Raw genomic sequence first — 9,239 nt, 5'->3', positions numbered from 1 at the left:
AGTGAAGAGGGAAAGGGACACGTGACATAAGAGAACTTATGAACAAGTTAAACACGGGGGAAGGTTCAAAAACCTTGAAGACACGAAGCTAAAATGGAGACAGCCTTGCACCATCGCGGGTTCGCTGGCAACCATGGCATATCCGAATTTCCCTTAACTCTCACAGCCCTGTTGCAAGTTCAAGACAGTAATCTCCACTTCTTTGAAACTAAGTCTTTGAGAGATGAAAGAATTTTCCACCACTACCACCACCCCAAGTGGCTCCCCAACTCTTTCTGCATGTTAGAATCGTCTTTTGCAAGTCAATTTGGGCAGCGTGGGCTGGCGAGAGTTCACCGTGAAGAAAGGGAGGACAGAGAGAGATGGACATGGCAGTGCAGGCCTGCCACGTCACCACCAATGCTGAAGGGACCGCCGAAAGGATGGGACCACTGGAGCCCTGTGTTTAGCACAGTGGCCAGGTCTTACTGTCAGTTCTTTGATCTCTAAATAAGGGACACCAAGAAAGCATGGACTTATTTGGATGGCCCCAAGCTGAGACTGACATCTGGAAGCCAATTTCTTATAATGGGATAACAAATCCTTCCTTGAAGAAGGATCTAGATGGCCCACTGCTGTGCTTATCATAATACTAAACCTACAGAAAACTACTTGAATGGAAAACTACTCAATTTTCCCAACATAAAAAGGAATGGATTGTGGAGGCACAGAATTCCTCTCATCCATACACTGCCGCAGCTGCTGCTGTGTCAGTCTTGCTTGGTAAGAGGAGTCCTTTCCATGAGATCACCCACCTTTCATAGAAATGAGTTGTACTAAGAGAAGGAAATAACACCCCATCAGGAGAAAAGTGACAAAGTTATTGACCATGTTTTACATACAGGTATGGTTAAAGGTTCAGTGCACGTGTTACAACTCATTCGAAACTCACAATGACAAAAGAGGCGGATGCCATCTTTAAACCCTCATTGGACAACTCAGCAGGGAAGGCTAAGAGCCATTTGGCTTCTAGCCTAAGAACACATAGCTAGTAGCTTCAGAAGGACCCAATGTCTTAACCCCCCTGCACACTATGGCTCTCTCGACATCAAAAAGACACCAAGGAGGCTTCAGTGACATACTGTAAATAAGCTTGATCAAGTGCCATCTAGGGTACAAAACTAAAGCCACCCACCAAGGTCCTTGGGTTACTCTTCTATTTGAAACAAGACTAAACACATATTTTTTGGCAGGCAATATTTCCTGACCCACTTGGACTTGAACCAATCACCTTGCCCATGGGAATACTGTTGGGTGGCTTTAAACTCTAAGGGGGGAAAAATCTTAAACTAAAGATAGACCAGGAAGGACAACAGTGTGTGTTTAGAGTCTATGTGAGATGCTCAAGTTCGGGGTGCTGATCCCCTGCCTCCACTATCCTAGATTGGTCTATAACACAACCTGACTCTAGAATGCTTAAAAATAGAGATAATTGAACACCCCACGCTGTGATGTGGGGCCTTGAAATGCAGTACTGAATTCGGTGGTGGGAGGGCTAATTTGCATTAACTTAGTCATGCCCACCTCGTCAACTTAGATAACTGATGTTAGGTCCCTAGAGTCTCCTAGGAGCCTACGTGCGCTTGTGAGCACAGTAGATGAGGAATCAGACCAAGATTTTAGTCCCAGCAATCTGTTGTAGCTCTGTGATCTTACATCAGTCAATTACTCGGGGTTTCAGTCTCTATATCATCAACACAGGCTTTGGCACTTGGAATGGGTAAAATCCCTGTCAGCTATTTCTGCTCTGCTTAGAAATGAAACAAAAGCAAAGACTGCCATACAGTCACCAGGAGAGTTAAATCGAACAGTTGTCTCTAAAACGTTTTTCTGGAGCTAACATGGCAGCACAGTTCCTTCTTCGGTCCCATGAGCCTCTTAAAGCAGTGCCCTCAATACTCCTCTGTTGAAATGGACGAGGAAACAAACAAGCCGGGGAGGGACCAACGTGTGATCAGGAGGCAGTACCATCTCATGGGAAGAGACCGGCTAGGCAAGAATGGTGGCACAGAACTGCCACACTTATCCTGCCTTCCTTCTTGGTGAACCAGATTCACAGGCACTGCCATCCCCAGAGAAGCACACGGAGAACAAGAAGAGAGGAGATAAAGGACCCATAGAGTAAACATTGCTGATAAAAATTGCACGAGCTCAAGAAAAAAGCAAAGAGTTTGGTTTACTGAGTGTGTAGGATGCATTCTGAGTTCTCTAGATTCATTCACTTTAACCAGAAAGCAAGCATTGAGAAAGGCTACATTTTCCTCAAACAAAAGTTAGAGAACTAAAAGAACAATCTGGAATAGGCATTGCATGCCCTAGGTTACTGTACGAAACACACAGAGAGAAAAATACTAGAGTTAGAAAGTTAATTTGCTGAAGTTCTATTACTAAGACATGGGTCTGTGTTCATCTATTTAAAAAAAAAATCCTGAAAGGATTTTAGATGAAGCAGTAGAGGAACTTGGGAGCTTGAAGATATTCACTCTAGAGAGGCAGGGAAGTCATCGGACTGTTAGAATATAGTGATAAAACAACCTGACTTATGCTTCAAGATGCTTGCTCCTCATCCCTGTTCTGTAAGTACAGACTGCAGAACGGTAGAGAAAGAGGGGGCATGCACAGGAAGGTATTATAATAAGCCAGGTAAAAATGACAGTGGCTTGGATAGGTGACAGCAGTAGTGAGAAGTTGCCAGGGGTTTGGTGTGTTTCAAAAGTAGAAATAAGTGAATCAGGTGAGAGAAGAAATTGAGTTCAGGATAGCTCCAAGGTCTTGCCGGAACCCTGACTATGCTTTTCCCATTCACTGAACAAGGAACCTTCACTAACATGGTTTAATTTGGGGAAGGCAATATGATCACATTTGTGTGTCTAAACCAGAACTGTGGTTACAATATAATGAAAGGGCAAAAGATAGACAGGGTGATGAAGAGGTTCACTTAAAGGCTGTGCTGGTAATACAGGACTATGTCCATTAATGGGCCATTTGTAAACTTCCTCTTATTTTCACTGTGTTTTTTAGGGATACATAGACAGACAGATGATAAGCAGATAATAGATTATAGATGATAGATATGTTATAAAAGTAGACATACATACATACATAATTATAAAAAATAAAATGGATTAAACCTGTGACTTTGGGAAATTGCTTAAGATAAAGAATAACATGGCTCCTTAAATATATTCCATGTGATAGTAGCTTAAAGTGGGGGGGGGATTATGATAGTAAGCACAGATCTAACTGTGGGGAACACATACTTCCCACTTGATGAATCTCATTTTTATGTAAGATCATTTAAATAACATACCATTTGTGTTATAGTCCCAGCTCACAAACTGCTTTATGCCACACTGCCCTGAGAAATCTTCTTGACTTGAACTGCAGTCACATTTGTTCAGAGGGGCACAGACATTGGTTGTTGTAAATTGCACCAGACAGGGACATATCTGATGTTGTCTCTTGGAATGCGAGCGTGTGACTAAAGCAGCAAGGTAGCATGACCTGTGAGTAAGATGATAATCTCTCAGTGCAGGAGCTAAGGTCTCACTTCCCTCTCTGTGGTCAGATGGAGTAAGTGAGTGACTCAGAGGAGAAAGAAAATACAGAGAAATGCTGCCACAAGTGACAAAGGACTGACAGGTAGACAGGGTCCTGGCCAGTTGCTGAAGTCCAGTGGTCTTCCTACATAGGGTGCTTATGAAATTTGTATATGGTCGTAATTCACTGTTGAATATTTCATTAATTTAGTTTGTTTAACTCTTCTTACCTTGTACTAAAGGATCACACCTAATAGTGATTTCTGTACCTAGGAAACATGAGTAGATGATTTTTTTTTCTTAAGTCCACATGCACAATTCTTGGAGTTCCATATCTAAATTCATTTTTCCTGCCAAAGTAGGTTACTGTGTTTTGGGCACAGAGAATTTGGGTTAGTTTGACTATAGTGAGGAGGAACAGAGCTAATGAGTGAGTATGCCACTCATTAGTTGAGCAGAAAATGAGACAGTGAGCTACTCTAGGCTGGCAATCTGTGGCTCATCTACTCCTGGTCTAACCTTGGTATCTGAACAGCTTTATGATTCTAGAAGAAGACATTTGAAGACTCTGAACCTCACTCTCTTCCTCAGTAAATAAGAGTTTATAACCACCACATTAACTAACTTAAAAGGACAATAAATCCATACCTAGGATGAAATTATGTAACTTATTGAACAGTGCTTTGTAATTTGCCAAGTTTAATGATGAACACCAAAAGTTGATGTTTCAGAAATAAATACTGGGCCCCTGCCAAACCATCGTCTTTTTCCTTCCATCTATTCCTCCACTCAAATATCTTCTTACTCATTCCTGCTCTGGAACTCTCCACTGTATAGGTACTCACACCTGTTAGTGAACACACAGCTCACATACCGTAGAACAGCATACAGAGCACAGCGCACACAAACACAACATAGCAAACATAACATGCACAGCACTGCACACACACACACACACACACAGCACACACAGCACACACAGCACAGCACAGCATTGCACAGCAACACAGTCAGCACAGCACATATAACACACACACAGCACAGCATAGCAAACATAACATGCACAGCATTGCACGTACACACACACATACACACACAGCACACACACATATACAGAACACAGCAAACATCACACACACACACACACAGCACACACAGAACAGCACTGCACAGCACACAGAGGACCACCAGAACAGCATGGCACAGGCACAGATAAATTCCACATCCCTGGAACTCAATTTTTCCTGGATGGTGCTGCACCTGAAATTCTCAGGTTATTTTTTTTTTTTTTTTTCACTCCATGGTAGGCTTGATTTTTGCAAGCTATCTCTCCACTGTCCTTCTTTACTTTATTCAGTTTAGTCCACTAATGGCAGAATAAATATCATCGCCGACCCAATTTTCTATCTAAGAGGAGTCGTTTGCAGTCAAATGGCTTATCCAAACATGTCCTTGGGGCATCTCACTGGAGAAGTCTCAAGGTTCAAGTGGAGTGTGCCATTCTTTTTTAAAGTGTATTAGATTACGTCCAAGAAACTCACTTACAGTCCCAAACAGCAAGTAGGCTCTTGCAAACTAGGAAAAAATCTGAGATTTCTATGAAAAGCTACTTCCAAATGTGGGTAGAATTGTCTTTACAAAGCAAGAGTCACAGACATGGTAGAAAAGCAAGCTTGGTTAGAAGAAAGACTTAGTTCTCACCTGCTGGCCACTCCTGTGCTTGATAAATGTGTCCCCCTCTTTTATAGCACTCTTTCCAATGGTAAATATAAAAGGTTTTCCCTACTAGATTCTTAGCTGTGTAAAAGCAGAGGGGCCTTGTCTGTGTGTTTTAGGGCCTGAGCTAGAAGCATATGTTAAATCAAAAGTACTCAATTCGAGTACAACAGAAAGTGTTTTGGTGAATTTAGAACTTCTAATTCTTTATGAATTAGAAATACAAATTTAAGAAGAGCTGAAGTTTGTAGTGCCCAAGACTAGTTCTAAAACTGTCCCCTGCCCCAGTTTAAGATTTCTGTATTGCACTGCTGTTCATATGTGACACTAGACATATTTTTCTGGTGAGAGCTGCCGAATGACCCATTCCATCACAAGGCCTTTGGGCCAGCATTTCCATCCACAGCCATTACCTACAGCCAGCCCTGTGCTAGAATCTTCTGTAAACATTTTCTCCCAAGTTTGATATGGCATTTTGAAACCTGTTTTGGTAGGAGTATTCTTGTCTTAAAAAAAAAAAAATGAGCAAATGCTACAATCCAGGGTCTTCAGAGATATCCATTTACACACCAGTCACTAAACTAGAGGCTGATTAAATGGTACAGAGCCTGGAAGGTGCTGTCTTTAGACACTGCCACTACTTCTAACTTCAACACATGACACCAGGCCAGAAAAAGCCCACTCCATTCTTCCAAAGATCTCTTGACGTTCCCTGGTTAAACCCTCCTAAGTTTGAGTGGCTCTGGTTCCTCTCACTGTTCAGGATTCTTTGCATTTTTCCATGCATGATACCTCCTAGACTATAAGGCTGTCATAGAAAGGCAAAGAGATGATAGATGCCAAAGACTTATTGCTTTTTATCCACTTCTCTTGCATTCATACCACTAAGTATTATATAATCTAACAAATATGACTATGGGCCCAGAGGCTCTAAATCATATAATAAAAATATTTAAGCATCTTCACCTGCATTTCAAGGGACTGTCTTATCTTTATCAAACAAAAAGGAAACATTTATTTTTAACCTACCCCACAAAGATCTTACTTAGAAGGAAGATAGACAATGACCACCAGCTGAGTCATGGCTTCTTAATGTCAACGTCATTTACAATTTTTTACTTTTCCATGCAGCTAAAAATCTTAATCATCTAGACATCATATTTTAGATTCAGCTTTACATCTTAGCATGATTACATATAGTAAAATAAATCCAATTTTTCAAGAATTAAATTGTAAGGGAAATGCACTAGGAAAAAATCAGTACATAAAAAAGAACATGTTGCAAGAGAGAAAAATATAAGGGTAAAATCTTTTTTAAATTGGGTTTTTTGAGACAGGGTTTCTCTGTGTAGCTTTGGATCCTGTCCTGGAACTCACTCTGTAGACCAGGCTGGTCTCGAACTCACAGAAATCTCCCTGTCTGTGACTCCAGAGCCCTGGGTTTAAAGGCGTATGCCACCACCACCCAGCAAATTGAAGCTCCTAGTAGTTCCACTTAGATTAATTTCATCCTTTGATTAAAATACGTTCTCAGATATTTCTAAATATTTGAAGAACTGCTGTAAATAACAGTATTCTGTGATCTGATCTTGAAGTTACAAAGGAGTTGCTTTGTAGCCCCTCACATTCCTTAATGAACTAAAGAGGAAAGCTTCCTGAAAGTTGAACAGTAAAGAGAAAAATTAATTTACTTGTTTATGCATTATCGAATTTTAAAATGTTTAAAGAGCTATGTGGTGCGTGTGTTTGTGCATGTGTGTGTATATGTGTGTTTGAATGCATGCCATGTGTATGCAAGTGACTATGAAAGGTGTTGGATTCACTGGAGCTAGACTTACAAGCAATGGTGAACTTCTTGACTTAGGTGTTAAGGACATAGCTCAGGTCTTCTGGAAGAATACTAAGTATTCTTAATTGCTTAGTCATCTCTCTAGCCCCATAATTTTAAAGTAAATTTTAATGAATGTTGTAATTAGACATATACATTGACCATATCAGGATTCTTCCAATTAAGTGTTGTGTCGTGTTGTTTTGTCTTGCTACCACCTGTGCATGTGTGTGTGTGTGTGTGTGTGTGTGTGTGTGTGTGTGTGTGTGTGTACATATGTTACCACAATGCATTCACGGGTATCAGAGGATAAATTACAAGAGAGAGTATCTCCATCTACAATATAGTTTCCCGAGAGCAAATGCGGGTTGTCAGGCTTGGCAGCAGGTGTTTTTATTTGTTTACTTATCTCACCAATCTAATTCTTCCAACTAGGATTTGGAAGATTTATCTTTTTCTGTGTTTTTCCTATCTTATTCAAAATAAGTTTCTTACATGCAATGTAGTTCAATTTTGCTTTTTAGTTGGAATATTTAGACCATTTATAGTAAATACATTGTACTACTTTCTGTTTGTTTTATTTGCTCTTGATTCTCTTTTCCTATTTTCATTTGGATTACCTTATGTAATTGTTTTAGCCTCTTTTATAGCCCAACATATTACTGGTCTTTGTAAATGAAGTTTTTTTTGGTTGCTTAATTGTAGTTCTGGAGTTGAACTCAAGAACTTGATGTGTTAAGTACTGTACCACTGAGCTATTGCCCCAAGCCCTATGTCAAGTGTTTTTGTTTTGGTTGTAGCCCTATGTCAAGTGTTTTTGTTTTGGTTGTTGTTTGCTTTGTTTCTTATATGTTTACTTAAATCATGTTTACCTCTATTTGTCCTAGAAATTGTATAGAGGAGGACAAAGCTCAATTGATAATTTGTTTAACATTTGTAGTTACCAGCTTCTAACCACACCACCAAAAGATAGAGGGAAATATATTGAAATTTCCAATTATAACTACAGGTGATTTTATATCTCCTTGCAATTACTTCAGCATCTGTTATTAGGTCCATGCATAAGCATTTTGGAGATTTTGTCTTCCTGGTGAATTGACTCTATAAAGAGTATATCTTTAGCTCTAGATAAGTTCCTCATCCTGAAACTTAACTTTTTTAATAGTCATAAAACTGTAATGGGAAATGAGAAAGAAGTCATTTACATTCATGAACATACTTACTTTTTCAGCTTTCATCCCTATGTAGGTCTGAGTTTGTATCAAGTGTGGTTTCCTTTGGTCTGAAATTCCTTTAACTCCATAGTGGGAATTGTTTAGGGTGAATTCTTTCAGCTATGGTTTATTTGAAAAAGCCTTATTTTAACCTCATTTTTATAGGATATTTTCACAGTGCATAGAATTTTAGGTTGACAGCTTTATTTTCCATACTTAAAAATGCCATTCCCATGACTTCTGGCTCTCATCATTTCTAATGAGAAGTTATCTTCCTATCTTCACTGCTCAATACATATGTCTTTCCCCACTGACCACTTTGGATATATTCTCCTTATGACCAACCCTTGGTAACTTGTTAAGAATAGCCTGGGTGTCGTTTTGTTAATGTTTACAGGGCTTTACTTTTGATTAGTTTCTTGGACTTTGTGGGGTGAAATCCTTAAATATATGTGAAAATGACATCCCTTGTTTTGGAAAGCTTTTGCACAGTCCTTCCAGTACATTCTGTCACTCCTCTTTCACTGAGGCTCCAGTTTTTCCTGTGAAATATCTGGGAATACTGTCCACAAATTATTGCAGTTTTCTTACTGACTCTACTTTCCCTGCATACCATATTCATTGTGAATAATTTTCATTGACAAGTCTTCAAGATCATTGACCTTTTTGAGTTACAGTCTTTAATCTACTGACACTTGAGGCAGAGAGAATTCCCATTGCAAACTGCAGCTTCCAGCTCTAAGAATTTTAATTTCATTCTTATCATATTTTGCCTCCATGTTTATATTAAATTTATATTTTAAGTCCATGAGCATACTAATCATATTTAAAGCAAAGATATGAGAATCCTTGACTCACTATCTCCTCCTTCTGTGCCCTTTGATGGCTGTATTTCTATTTATC

The sequence above is a fragment of the Phodopus roborovskii genome, unplaced genomic scaffold, assembly GCF_943737965.1.
Source record: "Phodopus roborovskii unplaced genomic scaffold, PHOROB, whole genome shotgun sequence".
Taxonomy (NCBI): Eukaryota; Metazoa; Chordata; class Mammalia; order Rodentia; family Cricetidae; genus Phodopus; species Phodopus roborovskii.
This window is presented reverse-complemented; position numbering follows the sequence as displayed.